General features: G+C 37.4%; 1 protein-coding gene across 8 annotated transcripts in view; it reads left to right on the top strand.

Moving 5' to 3' along the window:
• Positions 1 to 13,021: 13,021 nt before the first annotated feature.
• Positions 13,022 to 15,527, top strand: part of sona (sol narae) — a 109,141-nt gene continuing 106,635 nt past the window's right edge. The window contains exons 1-2 of one of the 8 annotated variants that reach the window (XM_069133121.1): positions 13,022 to 13,265; positions 13,796 to 14,231. The gene's annotated coding sequence lies outside the window, so the exon portion shown is untranslated. Of the gene's footprint in view, positions 13,266 to 13,304; positions 13,383 to 13,795; positions 14,232 to 15,527 lie in introns of those variants that run through there. The other 7 variants (XM_046614815.2, XM_046614813.2, XM_046614811.2 and 4 more) reach the window with 7 other exon arrangements.

The raw sequence follows: 15,527 nt of genomic DNA, 5'->3' as shown, positions 1-15,527 counted from the left end.
CCCTAAGCCCTACTTTTTCAACCTTAATTTTAATTTATTTTAATTTGTTGTTGGTTTTATTGTATTTTATGCCTATGCACATGTTTTGATTATAGTGCTTTTTATACGCCACCCGAGGGGACTTGTCCCAGGGCGAATAAACGCATCAATCTACCTATCTCCCCCTCTCCCTCTCCCTCTATATATGTATAATTGACGTTAGACGTCAGTTCGGTCGTCTCCGCGTTTAACTGTTCTTTTAAGTGGGAAATTCTTGTCTTAGTGTATGGCGTTTGGTATCAGTGTACTCACAATCAGTTTTGCCGTTTCTCTTTACTACACTTTTAACCTCGCGTGCTTGTCTTGCGAGTCAGCATCTTCGTGCAATTGAATCTTCCCCAACGGTTTTGCAATGACATTTATTATAATGTGTTGATGATTCAGGATTATCTATTGTAACGTGGTATTTTATACCCCGTTACATGGGCAGTAATTAAGCACTCCTTCCTCCACAGGGTAACGCGAAGCACGAAGAAAGCACGTCTGAGACCTATACTCCAAAGACACGACTGGCTAACTTTAAATGACATTTATTTATTGATCTAATACCTATCTATTTTCTATTTGGAGAAATGGGAAATCATAAAAAAAAAGAAGAGGAACTAGTTTCTTCCCACGTCCACGTCGTTAGTTATGGCTCACGCTAAGAGGAAGAATAAGCGCCGTATTTCATTTTTTATTTGAGACTTTGAAAGTAATAGTCGCTATCTTGGATCCACCATCTTGAATGTTGCAAATCTAATATCAGATTCGTAATCGGCGACTCTAATAACCCCCACACATCAAGTATGAAATGAATCGGTTGATTTTTGAAATTTTGATCGTCATCTTGGATCAGCCATCTCGAATTGCGCAAATCTAACCTCAGATTCGTAATCAGCGGCCCCAAAAACCCGTCTACATCGAATATGGCATAAATCGGTTGACTTTTAGACATTTCATCTACCATCTTGAATTTCGCAAATCTAACCTCAGCTTCGTAATCAGCGACCCCATGAATGTTCACGTTTTATCGAAGTGCTGCGGCGTGAGGACAAAACCTAGAGTGGCAGACCACGTCGGACTGGTAGGTGCAATATGGGGATCCGGTACGAGGGCCATCACTACCAGGAGGTCTCCGAGGGGTAAATCACTATATAAATGTGGCGTACACCGATTATGATCACAAGGATTACACGTAATTATAAAGATTACAGATATTATAACAAGACTGCAAATATTACACCACGATTACATGGATTGCAAAGAGATTACAAAGATTCAGGAGATGACAAAGATTCAGGAGATGACAAAGATTACAGAGATTACAAAAATACTGCAAACATTACACCAATATTACATGGATTGCAAAGAGATTATAAAAATTACAAAGATTACAAAATTTCGGGAGATGACAAAGATTACAGAGAATACAAAAAAACTGCAAAAATTACACCAGGATTACATGGATTACAAAGATTACATAGATGCCAAAGATTACAAAAAATCCGGAGTTGACAAAGATTACATAGAATACAAAAAACTGTAAAGATTACAATAAGATTACATGGATTGCAGAGATTACAAAAATGACAAAGATTACAGAGATAACAAAAAGACCGCAAGGGTAACAAGATTACATGGATTCCAAAGAAATTACAAAGATTACATGGGATTCCAAAAATTACATAAATTACGAAAAGATTGCAAAGATAAAAAGATTACATGTACTACAAGTGGATTACAAGGTTACTCAGATTACTATGATTTACAAGGGATTACGATGATTTTAAAAGTAACAAAACATTCCAAAGATTACTGCACGATCACACGGATTATTAGCAGAGTACCAAGATTATGGAGATGAACTCAGAGGTTACAATAAGATTGGAATTACTGGAAATCACAAAAATTAGAAAGATTTCGATGAGCATAACGATTATGAAATTATTACAGTAAACTTCAGGAATGCCTTCTCTTTCTAGCCGTCTTGTTTCTGTGCAGAGATTGAAAGCTACGCTATTTTCGAGGCTGTTTTCTGTTTTTGCACGGTAACAAGTTAGCCGGAAGGTAAAGGCATACCTGAAATTAGTTCGTCCAATACGAGACAAAGTCCAAGTGAATAAACTCACAATTTTCTGATTCATATAGTATAAAACGACGTTTGAAAATACATTCGAATACCACAGGGAGGCGGTATAGTTATATTTTACAGGAGAGAATGGTTCTTCTATAAACTGATCATCAGAAAATAATTTCATTTCGTGTGAAAGCAAGAGAAAGATTAATTATCCTCTCAGCGTACGTCGTATTGCAGTTCCTCTTCCTCAGTCGTGCTTGCTTGTTTTAGGTGGTTCATTGAATCTTGATATTCTGGTTCTCCAGTTTTTGAACCAAAAGTGGCAATGAGTTTCCTCAACATCGCGTAGTGACAGAAATCTCGGCAGAAATAAAAACTTTCACCGTTACATTTAACCACGTGGAAACTAGAGCTCTCGCCAGCGGTATTACGGCAAAATTCGACACTTCAGCAGCGTCTGATTACAGAGATTATAAACATTACTAGAAATCACAAGAATTTTAAGTGATTGAAAAATCACAAAAACTCTCGCAAAAACTTCAAGAATTACAAGAACTATGTGTGATTACGAAAGATTACATTGATTACAAGTGATTACAAATATTACAAGGATTGTAATAACACAGGGAACACAAAAACATTGCAAAGACTGCAAAAGATTGCAAGAGATTACGAGAGATTACAAAGACAACAAGTGACTATAAATATTAAAAAGATTTCAAGGATTTCAAGGATTATAAAGATAACATAAAGAATACAAAGAGATTGCAAAGACTACAAAAGATTACAAGTGATTACGTGAGATTACAAATATTACAAAGGGATAATAGAGATCACATAAGATTACATAAGATTACATGGCGCATGTACACCTCATTACAATAGTGATTAACCCTTCGGACGTCTCGGTACGAGGGCTTTCATGAGCCACTACCGAGGTATAGCGCCAGAGAAACAGTTAGCACGGAGAAATCGTTTGTACCCATTGGTACCGACGATAATATCATTTGTACCTCATTGTACCACCGAGAAATCGTTTGTACCCATTTGTACCAACGATTATATTTATTTATTTATTCATTAGGGAAATAAATTAGGGGAAAAAAAATTGAAATAAATTAGGGAAATTATGGGAAAAAATTCGATTTTTTTTTTCAAAATAACATGGGTACAAACGAGTACAAACGATGCTTTTTACAATAGCATCAACGCAAAACATTTATCTCAACATGAGTTGCGGACCAATTTTTCTTCCCCCTATATTCTTTTTCCCCTTGAGGTACAAACGAAATTTAACGTGGTACAATCAGGTACACACCGAGTACAATCGATTGAAATTTAAAAAGATGCCTTTCCGTTTAGTGGATTGCCAACTTCACATAGGTCAAGGACCTGAGTAGCGCACGTAAGCTAGAATTTTCTTATAGAGTTTTTTTTCAGGTCTGTTTATTTGATTTCGAATCGCGAAGAGTGAATTTTGGATTATTCTTTTTTTTTTGTTTTTGTATCATCGCTGCGTAAAATATATCATTTTATTTCATTTTGTTAAATAACGTGTTGTTGTCGCTCTCTCCCCAAAAATCACCCTCCCCTCTCCGCGGTACTGAGCTACCGAGTTAATTGCCGAGGTCTCGCGAATTAACGATTTCGAGGCGTGTTAATCACGCCAGGCGCTCAACAGAATCTCGCGATATCTTTTGTAAGATCCACGTCAGCTTACATCGCGGGCCGCCGAATTATTTTGTATACGCCGCAAGTTCTCGGGCGTTTTCTCCGAGTGACCGAAGAACGGCAAAAATCCACGTCACAATACGTGTATTGGAATACTTATACAAAAAGGTCTAGTAGCGCAGGTTTTCAAAGAACGCGTTACCATATTACGCGCTTTACCGACATTAAGTAAAAAAGTAGATAGAGATGATGTCATTAGAGTTCGAGCGGGCTCCAATCTCACTACTGTTATCGAAGCTCCGTTCGCCAATATACCGAGTTATACCTTTAGTGCGATGCAAGTGTCTCGATTGTTACACTGAAGCGAATCACCGACGTGTTTTCTTAGACGTCAACTACAACCCTTTGACGTCAGTGGGGATAAAAGCTCTTTATCAGGCAGTTGCATTGGGCCGATACGATCCCCCAGAATGCTGTGGGCTTTTGGGGACGCGTAGAATCGAATACAGTTCACATTTGTTTCTGAATGTCGATACTGACAGAAGTATCAGAGAAGCACTTCGTGACGTGCCGCAAAGTTTGACATTTGCCAATGGAACGCAGTACAAACTAGCTGGGGTCATCTAATATCAAGGGCCAAATCGGATCAATTGCCTAGGACAATATATAGGCTATTGCTGGACCGGAAATCATTGTCTGAGATGTAATAATAACTGACGAAAAAATGTTACACCAATTGTAAGCCGTGACATTTCGGTAGAAATTCACGCTTGTATATATACAATACAGGACAGAGCGAACAAAAAATTTGATGCATACACGATTGATATTGATTGTGGAATACTCCAATCGAGTAAAACTGGACATATCAGATAAGATGGAATAGAAAATATACGAGTTACAGCCAAATCGAAGGATACGTAGAAAGAGTTACTCTAAAAAAATATAAAAAAAGTAGTACAAGCCAAAGTCTGAAAATTAAAATATTGAAAAAGAATTATAAAAACAAATATATATATATATAGAACTAAATGAGATAGAAATCAAAAGAGAGTTGATGTGTGGCCTACCTGTGAGTGTGAACCCACAATTGAAAGTTTGGAGAGAAATGAAAAACAAACAGAATAGAATAGACGTAAACAGGATAGTAATTAAGAAAGAGTACATGTGTGCGTATCTGTGAATGTGAATCGGAAGTTGAAAGATTGAAAGGGAAGATATTCAGTTAGAACTGAATACGACAAAAATTAAGATAGCATGCCTTTGTGCGTATATGTGTTTGTGAATTCCTGTATGAATATGGATCTCGAAATGGACATGGATTATATAACATTATATCACAAATCAACCATAGACTTATAAAGATAGACTGAGCGCTCCTATAAGAGGTACTGAAGCTTACATATAAAGGATAGAGATATGTCAGGAGTACCGCTCTCTCTTTTCAATCGGTTTCATACCGGGAGACAAGAGCGCAGTGGAAGTGAAACAGCTATAAATATAGGCGCATAATTTCGCCTTATTCTCATCTACCGCCTCGATCCCCCCCACAAATATCGTCAGAGAGAGAAAGGAGTACTCCCGGCATATTCATGTCCTTTAAATGTTTGCTTCAAGCGGCTCGTAAGAGCGCTCAGTCTATCTTTATAAGTCTATGAGTTCGACTCACAAACACCCACTGCACCTCCACGTGGTGAGATCCGGGCAACATAGGTAATTTTCTGTTTATGGGAAACACGGCTCTGGGGCCGGATTCTGAACATCAAGTGAGTTCGTGTTCATCTTTGTGAAAATGGATATTTGGAGTGTGATGTCAATCTCTTCTTTCCTGAATAGTGTATGGCTCAGGAAGTTGCGGTCTGTGCCATCTAGCGGCTAATAAATCGTTCTCTATCTGCTCGTGGTAATTGCCCACCCACTAGCACCCCGTGTGTTTTCTATTATTTTTTTGCCTGTGGTGCCGGTTTCTAACGTAACCTCGCGTTGAGCACGCAATATAACAGACTACTTATCCGAAAAATAACTCTAAAATAAGAAGTATACAGTATATTCAGCACCCAACTTTTTGAGAAGGAATAAGAGGTTAGGTATGGTTAATACAAACAAACATCAGAACATCTATTTTTTTTTCCTTTCTTAGCTATCGCCCTCTATCAACAGCATGTGCCACTTCGTAATAATATTCAACATCGATAAGCTCTGTACCACAGTCTTATAGACAGATTTCGCACTCCGGCTGTGCAACCGTGCTCGAAAATGAAGCCGATGTTGTGAATTTTCGCCGCTAGCGCTAGTGAGGGATAAGCCTACTTATCACGCAAGCGCACGGAGAAAAAGACGGCTGCCCTATATTCCTTTCATTGTTGCACACCGGCCTCGGAGATTGCAGCGCTCCGGTCTTTGATGCACAAATTGAGAAACACAGGCTTCAAGACGGACATGCTGCGTTATGTAGGAAGGGGCGTGGCGTGCCCAGACCTGTCTATAAGACCGTGCTCTGTACCGACCGTGATGTTCATTAACCATCGACTATAATAATAGTATGGAGAGCGGAAAACCGTAGAACTCACTAACTCGAACTCACTTGATGTTCAGAACCCGGCCCCTGGCTCGGGTGGCGAGCGCGCCAGGCGGCGGTTCATGGCACTACGGCCGCTTGCGGCCGAAGGATTCGGGATCTAGCGGCGAGGTAGCAGCAGCGGGTTGGTTTCGGTATTTTCGCGATTCTGGAAATCCGTTTACTTGTCACCGGCCCGACGGTCACAGTGTTGCCAACTCAGTAGTTTTTGCACTAAATCTGGTTGTTTTTATTCTGGGACGGTAGGAAAAATTCACTTTTAGTAGTTAGTAGATTTTGTCAGTGGTATGGTTGGTCATCAGTTTTTACACGTTTTAATTTCTTAATCATCAGATGACAGCATGAAAAGTAAATCTTTTTTCCTTTTTTTCTTATGGATGTTACAATTTATATCGATAATAAATATTCATGTTCTAATAACAGTAAAGTTTATTTGTTTTTTCTTTTTTTATTCGATTTTATTAGCGGTATATTGACGTCCAATGCTAATGTTATATTACCATGTATTACAAAGTAATAATTAGATCCAAATTCTATTATAGATGTTCGTTTAATACATACAAATAGGATAATTATTTTTAGGCAAATATTCGCGCACTAAATTGAAATAAAATTTTTAATACAGTCCACCAGGGGTAAGTTTAGTGGTTTTTCAGTGGAATTGATTGGTCGTCTTAGTGGGAGAGAATTCAGAGTGTTGGCAACACTGGACGATCAACCGGAAGTACCCCATAGGTTTTGTAGAGTGAGTTTGCGGCTTTAAAATTATGTTGCATAAATTAGCGTATCTTTTGATTGCGTTGACTTAGAAGCTTGAATCTTTTAACCTTCAAGGGATCGTGGTCCTTAGTATTTGATATTAATGTGAACTTGATATCCCTACTCGTTCCTGAGAACAAGGATCTTGACAGACGGACAGACAGACGGACAACCAAGTGATCGCATAAGGTTTCCGTTTTCATCTTTTGAGGTACGGAACATTGAAAACGAGTCTGTTGTTAATTACACGGAAGATTTCTATGTTATTTGATTAATAAACGTTCCAATTTGTGTCATCATATCCTGACGACGTTTTATTATTTTCTTGACCCGATGACCCTTAACATTACTACACGTGAAATACGCTATTCACAACCAGACAAGTGAAATTGACCAATGTGGGGTTGTTGGCTGATTAATGAAATAATTGACACCAGAAATCTTGGTCTGTAGTAAAAAGTATAACAAACAAGTTTATTCAATGAAAAAAGTGAAGTCACAGAATGTTGACGATTAACTAATAAGGGTACAGAAGAAAAACGATTAAAGCTAGCTAGTTTGATGCGTATGTTACGCGAGCGCGGCAAAGACTGGTGAAAATATGAAAAAGTGCAGGCTCACCCCTAAGCCGAGGCTTAGGTTGCGTCGCGCCATAAATAACGCCGCATGTGTGGAAATTCCAGACGCGGTCAAACATTTGGCTGTTAGCTGACGAGGCGACGCTTGGACACTTGAAAGTTGTGTACAATACGCCCCTCAGTCTTAAGTCTATCTTTATAGTTAGCCTCCCATTCATTGGCTTGTTCTGTTTTCTATACCGTGGACTACATACTTTCTGTAGTGCATGGGGTTTCCCTGTTGTTTCCCTGCTGTACGTCCAGTGAAAGGAATAAAACCCATATGCGGCCAATTTTCATCTCTCTCAATTTTCTACTTCGTGTAAAATAAGAGAAAGATCAGAAACTTGGATATTGGTAGCAAATGCGTTCTATTTCTTCACATAGTGAGACAAGTTTTCGGTCTAGATGAGCTACCCATGCTCCATGTCTATGGGATGTCTAATTACCAATTCGTAATGTCAAATAACTGCTGTGCACCGCTATCCATCATATAAGGGTGTTTACAAGAGGTGATGTAAGAGTGTGATAATATTCGAGTACGGACTACGGAACTCTCAATCATGAATGAGCAACCCGTAAACAGTATTGAATTATGTTTTCATGGTTTAGTAGAATGCAGTAGACACCTAACCAAGCATCGTGGCCAAGACCAGTGATGCCTGACGCAATCCTACAGTAATTCCGTAATTTTACTTATTGTTAGGTATACTCTTTTGTCATTAAACATAACAGAAGTTGTGAGCTAAAGTTGAAGCTATACATTGGTATAAGAGGCCGCAGGTAGTAGCCGAATGTGTTGAAATTCTTTTGCCTTTGAACAATGCTGACGATTTTATGGAGATGTTAAATTTCCATGATTAATTCTTAGGCTTCAGTACTCTTTTGCAATCTACATAATCCATGTAGCCACTAACTTCAGGTTCATAACTGCATGCCTGCATCTCTCATTCGAATATTTCGGAAGAAATCAGTTACGATCAGATATCATATCCCTCTTTAGGAAAAGGAATGTGAGAAATACATAAATACTTATCACATATCAAATGGATCCTGAAGGTGGTCAATTCGACAGCAATTAAACGGTCCAAACTATTTTACATACGTTCGTATTGTTACTAAAGGTGAAATCAGCCGTTATACCCCCCTTTTCTGATTTAGTAGTTATCGTAGATAAAAGAAACAGCTAAACTATCAAATGTTATACAATTAATGAGGTTGCTACGTCAACCCTTATTATTGTAAAAGAGTCCTGTTCCGGACTTTAGACCGAAAACACGTGCTGCCAATAAAAGCATTTTTCTGGCTTAATATATTTGTGCCTGTTTGATCACTTCTTTCGCTCAACGAACCCCATTATTTTCTCAGTAACGCCCGAAGCATTGCAATATTATAGATTACATAATATTTTTTTTATAAAAAGCAGTTTAGCTGGACGAAAGTAACCAATCTCATCTCAGTGTCGTAAATATAGGTTCGCGCATGCCCAGTCCATAAGTGCGTCACTTTCGGCCCTTGGGGTATAACTTTCGTCCCTACGCAGAAGACATCAACCAATTGCGTCCCGCAAATCTACCACGCAAAGCCCCGCCACTTTTCGTTCACTTGTTATGAAAACTATCGCGTATGACTGAGGCCGAAAGTTGGTGATAGCGACTCGTGTGACTGCCGCCCTTGCTTTGCTCAGGCACAAACTTCACACTCGTTGCAATCGTCAATTTTCGTCTCTTGTAACACAATATGCTTTCATGTAACGCAGGCATGTTTTATGCGTTTTCCATACCTGCGTTACCAACTTAAGGTAGTCCTTTTTGCGGAAGTAAAGAAAAAAAATCGAAATGTCCTAGTCCTTGAAACTTCTTAAATTTGTAGTCTACGCAGACGCATTTGCTATTGAAACGCGTACCCGAAAAAAAAAAGTGTGGACCGTACTTTTGTTACTTAAAGTATCGTGTGCACCACGGAGGCAAGGTCTTTTACCCCTCGACATACTTGTGATATTTAATTTCGGATCCTGTTGCAAACTCATACTCGGCATAAAAAGACCTACTTTGCCTCCTTAGGTGATACATCAGCGAAGCTTGATCATTTTTCTATTTGCTTGAAATTTAAACTCATAAACCAAGTGATTTTTACCCGGTATCGATCAATTATGTGCCACACGTATCTAGATATCATTTAAAATAAGGTCAAGAAGTGGGATTTGTCTAAAAGCTCCTGACAGTACGATCATTGTCATACATTTTTCAAAAAACTTAACGGTGAACCTAGGGAACAAAAATTGCTAAGGAAATTGCGATCCAACAAGTTACCATCTTTTTGCGCCTATAATTCGCAATTGACCATTTATTGTAATTCATAAAAATTGGTCCAACGGTTGTTAATTGCCGTTTATGGTCACAATTATGTAGTACCTTATCGCAACGCAATTTTCCATAACAAGTTTTGCTCTCTGGGTTTCTTTGATAACCGTAAAACTTTGAAAAATTTTGCCACAGAAATTGTACTGACAGGGGTTTTTGAAAAACATCACTTTTTGACATTATTTCAAACAATGTCTGAGCACATGTGGACCACGGTTGATTAAAACCGTGTGAAAATCACTCACTTCATGAAGCTTCACTACGAGTTCGAATTTCAACTCAATCAAAAAATTGAAAATCTTCATTGATGTCTTCCCTTAATGGAAACTCTGCTAAAAATTGACAACTAGCACAGAGTAGTTTGATCCGTATTTTCATCCGAAAGTGCAGTATGAAAAATAGCGCTGTGCAATGATAGTGAAGCAAACAAAATTCTGAAAGAACGGGTAATTTACAAAGATTTTTTATCAAAATATTTGTAACTTTTGTACATTAGAGATCCATCAAAACTTAATTCGGTATTGTTTGTTTATTTTTATGATATAATTATAGCAAAAGTAATCCAGGGCCTCGTTACACTTTCAAATAATCACAGTGAGCAGTTTCCTACTAAATTATTTTGAGTTTTAAATCGACGATTATGGATACTCTGAAACCCGTTAAGGCCATAAAGCAGTTACTGGTGGTTCCTCCGCTGATAAGCGTATGTAGTGGGTACTAAACATGGAACCTATGTAAAATTGCGAATAAATATCCAATTCTCACTAAAGCAACATTATTATGAATTATAAATTTAATATCAATAATATTGTGCTCATTAACCGAGGGGAAAATAACTCGCTGAATTGATGTGATGTGTCAATAGCTTTGTGAATTAACCTAATTCACCTGGATGAATGAGATTTAAATGAATTATTAAAAATTAATCGAAATAATGCGAGATAACTATTGAGAATTCACTGAGAAATACCTAAATTATGGAAAATTAGGTCAAGCGAATTAAAATGAGTTTGGATTCGTGCCGGCATTATCTGCTTAGAGTGAAAAACAATTAAATTTTAGCAAGAAAATTAGTTTGAATTGAAGAAAAGTCAGTTGAATTAACAGAAGATACAAAACAATGAATTGAAATTTTTTGAATTTCACTTGTATTAGAGTGAATTATCGAAAATTATAGAGAAAGAAATTAAAATTCATGAATTAATATGAATTAAATTGAGTTAATCACTAAAATCACGAGTTATTTCCTCCTCCCGATTAACAATGAATTAAAAAAACAATCATAACCCGTGTCGTCATGATTTACGCTTTGTTTTGTTCCTGAGAAATGAGAACTGTGGCAGCGCTGTCATTTTCTTTCTTCGTCTATATTAGTTCTCTGCTTTTCTACAGTCTGCTGACTGCATCTCTTCCCAAAGGTGTACGAAAAATTTTATTTTTAAATGGATTCATCTTCTATGCATTAAAACAAAATGTGACGAACACGTGATATGTCGACGAAAAATATAGGCGGTATATTATATACTACTAATGAATTCGAATCTGGTGCGACTTTGATGACTGGCCTTACATAAAACGACATTGTCAAATACTTATGCACTCACGACTTGTCGCGTTCCGTATACTTTTTCCTTACTTTATCATCCAAATATTACTTCAGAAGTCTGAATTACTCATATTTACTTCTTAATCGATAAAATCCTAGTATTTCAAAGTGAACATACCTGGTTTATTGTGTAAGTCTCAAGTTTGTTATCGTGCCGGTTATTCAATTAAAATTTTGAGAGAGACTGCAATGGTCGGCCATAACAACTTCCGCGTCAGAAGGTGCGGCTTCACTATTTTTCTAGATCGTTTATTGCTCTTATCTTCCCGATAACTAGTCCCGAAATTTCTTATACATGAACTATACACTACTTTTTGAATCAAGTTAGCAAAGAATAAGACATCCGGTAAGTCAATCGGTTAGTGAGAGAACCACCTTACCAACACGAATTACATTTAACGTTGACGTACCGAAATATGAATTTTAACCGTTTAAATTCACCCTGGGACGCTCAATGTCCCACCTTTTTCTTGCAGCTTTTTATTTATTAAACTACTTTTTTGGTAACAACTGCCTAGTTTTTTGGTTCCCATGGTCCCTGAAATATTTTTGAATCTGATAAAAATATTAAATTTATCAATTTATATATTGCAAAAACAGCACATGTAAACAAATATTCGAAATTTCCACTTCTCCACGAAAAAGTGCATTTCCTGCTAAACCACCATAAAAATCCGAATGCCAATTTGTACAGAACCTTAATACAAACCAAAAAATTTGACAGGATTTTTTCAAAATTTACTAGTGATTTTTGTTTGTCCACCATATTGGATCAGCCATTTTGACTTTTCGAATTTCGAGGTGAGATTCGTAGTAAGCGACCACAAAAGTCCACGCACACAAAATTTCAAGTGACTCGCATGTAAGGAATAATGTATGCATAAGAGGGTTAAACATCATCACATCGTTTGCGGTTTTAAACTCTTACAGTTTGTCAAGAACGCGAGTGGCCCTGCGCCCGTTCCGTTCGATCTGAAATAATCGGTGTAGCGTATATGTACGATATAATTCAGTTTTATAATGAGAAATTGGACGTACGGAAAGAGTGCGCACTGAGTGTAGATTCCCTAATATTCAGCCAATGAAAAGGCAAGCAAATTAGTGAAACCAGATTCAGTGCGCCCACTTTTGCTGTTGGTCGAATCCGTCATAACGTAGCGTGTACGTTACATACCTAGTGCAAGATTCGAAATTGCGCGAACGTGCCTGCGACGGCTGCGTTTCCCACCTAACCTAACCTAACCGAAGCGACTAGCCAGCATGCAACCTTCTCTCGTGCGCTGGTAACACCATCACCGGCCCCCGTAGCGCGGCAATCCTTCGGTTTTCCCCACCTTCGACGCCGTCGGTGAATGCCGCAGACGGCAGTCCGGTAGAGCCCGTTGTCGCACAAGCATTCGTTCGTTTTCATCGACGGTTTTCGGCAAAATTTTTTCCAAGTTCCTCCGCTATTTGCACATCCAACTCCGCGCCCGTTTACCTTGAAAACATAAAATAAAACCTCGCCAAAATGTCAATCGACTCCGTAACTTTACCGATTTTCGGACGCACGCCAATCGCGTGAGAACGCCTTGTAAGTGTATTCACTGGTCTTATTCAAACGCGCGCCAATACGTCGATCACATTACGATCTTTAGTCAGCAGTTCGAGCATGTTTTATATAAAAATCGGTTCATTTGAAAATCGAATGGTTTCTCGTCACTGTTTACAAAAAAATGCTTTTCCTCTGTTTGGCATGAATAAAATATAGGGATAACGAACAAAATTTTGACTGTTATGTGAGCCAGTTCTTTTTGAAGCTTTCTTTAGTGAACGTTTTTTTCTTCTATTTTCACTGTACCGTTTTTTTCTAGTTCTCGCACACTGTGTAACCAGAAAAATCTGAAGTTTATCTGTCATTATTATTTTTGCGTAATAGTTAACTGACCAACAGTTGCAGAACCAGAGGAAACTGCAGTCAATTATTGAATGTTGCGTAATCATTGAATCAGCGTTAATCTGTGATCACCGATTTGACGACGATAATTACCAATGATCGTCGCTAAATCTGCGACACGAAAGTGGCGAGAAATCTTCGATAGTAATGTTTAAAATCCGTTTCAGTGTCGCGCAGAGCGTAGATATAAACGGCGAGCGTATTTTCAAATTTAACAAAAGATAACATAATTATAGTATTTTGGAAGAGAGAGAGGGAGAGAAAGTGATGTGAAGTGCGAATTTCAGTTTCTTCGGGTAATATTATAGTGAACGAGTGATTGGATACAAAGAGGAGATAATCAATTTCTGCGCAAATATTTTGTCACTTTATATAGATAAACAAAATAAATCACGGAAAAACAAAATATAAGCAAGAAACGTTAAAGAATCTCGATTCTCGACGGCGGTTCAGTGTCATTTAAATGCCAAAATCAAGCTAACCACGAAAATGTTGAGTGTCTTTTGCGCGGAGATGTTACACGAAACATGAGGAACGGAGTGACTTCTGAATACTGCAGCGAACCCCAGCAGTTACCACCCGATAGCACAATCCATAAATGACGTAAGGACTTTTGATGTTTTAAAAAATAATTTATCCAAGCGATCAGCTCAAATAATCCAATACAGTGCATTCGATTTCGCGTCTTGACACCTGTCGTCAATGCCTCATTGATGTACCCAAGGTGCAGGGGCCATTTATCATGGTCAACTGGTATACTGGTAGTAAAATAGTATTGTTGAATATTTTTTAACTACCGTGCAAAAAGATTTTAACAATTTTTCGAAAGCTCTAATTATTCCACATCTTACTCTGGTCGCTGTCACCTTTTTCGAACACTTTTTGATATTTGATTGGCGGACAAATTTACAAAATGTTTTTAGATTTTTTCAGAGTCCCCATCAAAAATCGAAATCCACAGGCAATTTTAGATGAAAATTGAAATGAAAATTCTTTATAAAAATCTTTCCACACAACAGATACATCATAAAAATAGTCAGTGATTTTTCAGGGAAATTTCAAGCGGCTTTCTTGACAAAGTTTTGAAATATACAAAAGTTGATATTTTCGGCAAATTTTGTGCCAATATGTACATATAAAAAATTTCTACCAGATTTCCATCAAATTTTCCAAAGTCTTCAAATTACGTCAGAGTAATCAGTTAAATTAATAAAAAGTAATCAGAGTCGGTGATTCAAAATTTTTATAATCCGTCAGAATCCGATCTTGAAAATCTTCTCAAACAACATATCAGATATATTTTTCTATCTTTTCATCTCTTTAGAAATATTTACAATGTTGTATATGAAGCATTCCCAGTAAATTTGGCCACCATTTACTTCTGTGGAATTTGGCGTTCAATGATGACTTTCTGCAGATAAGTTTAGATCTCTCATTTAAAAACATTTAGAGAATACTACATCATTTTGATGTAAATATGCCTTCAATAAAGAAGACTAAAGAAATTAAGTATTTTTATGTTTTGCCATGAAAAATTAAGTCCACAAAATTGCTAAGACACATGACAAACAGTTGGCTCAAGAATTTACAGAAAACTACAATATTTTTTCACAGAGATATTTATTTATTCAATGTACAAAATTTTTCAAGGCACTTTGACTTGAAAAAAATTGTCATCACTTTCCAAACGGTGAGATCGAAATATTAGAAATAATTAAGAGAAAGTCTTATCAACAAGAGCTGCAAGAGTTGGCAAAGTTCCGCTAAAATTCAGCGTAGACATTGGAATAAGTTGCTGCAACTTCAATGAGAATACATGTATCATACAGAATCGAGGATGCGTGAATGAACAGTAACTTCATAATCGGTACTTGTATTTTTTTTTTTTCTTCAAAACTT

Source organism: Neodiprion pinetum, chromosome 2 (genome assembly GCF_021155775.2).
Source record: "Neodiprion pinetum isolate iyNeoPine1 chromosome 2, iyNeoPine1.2, whole genome shotgun sequence".
Lineage (NCBI taxonomy): Eukaryota > Metazoa > Arthropoda > Insecta > Hymenoptera > Diprionidae > Neodiprion > Neodiprion pinetum.
The sequence above is the reverse complement of the archived record's forward strand: the minus strand, read 5'-3'. Positions and strand labels throughout refer to the sequence as shown.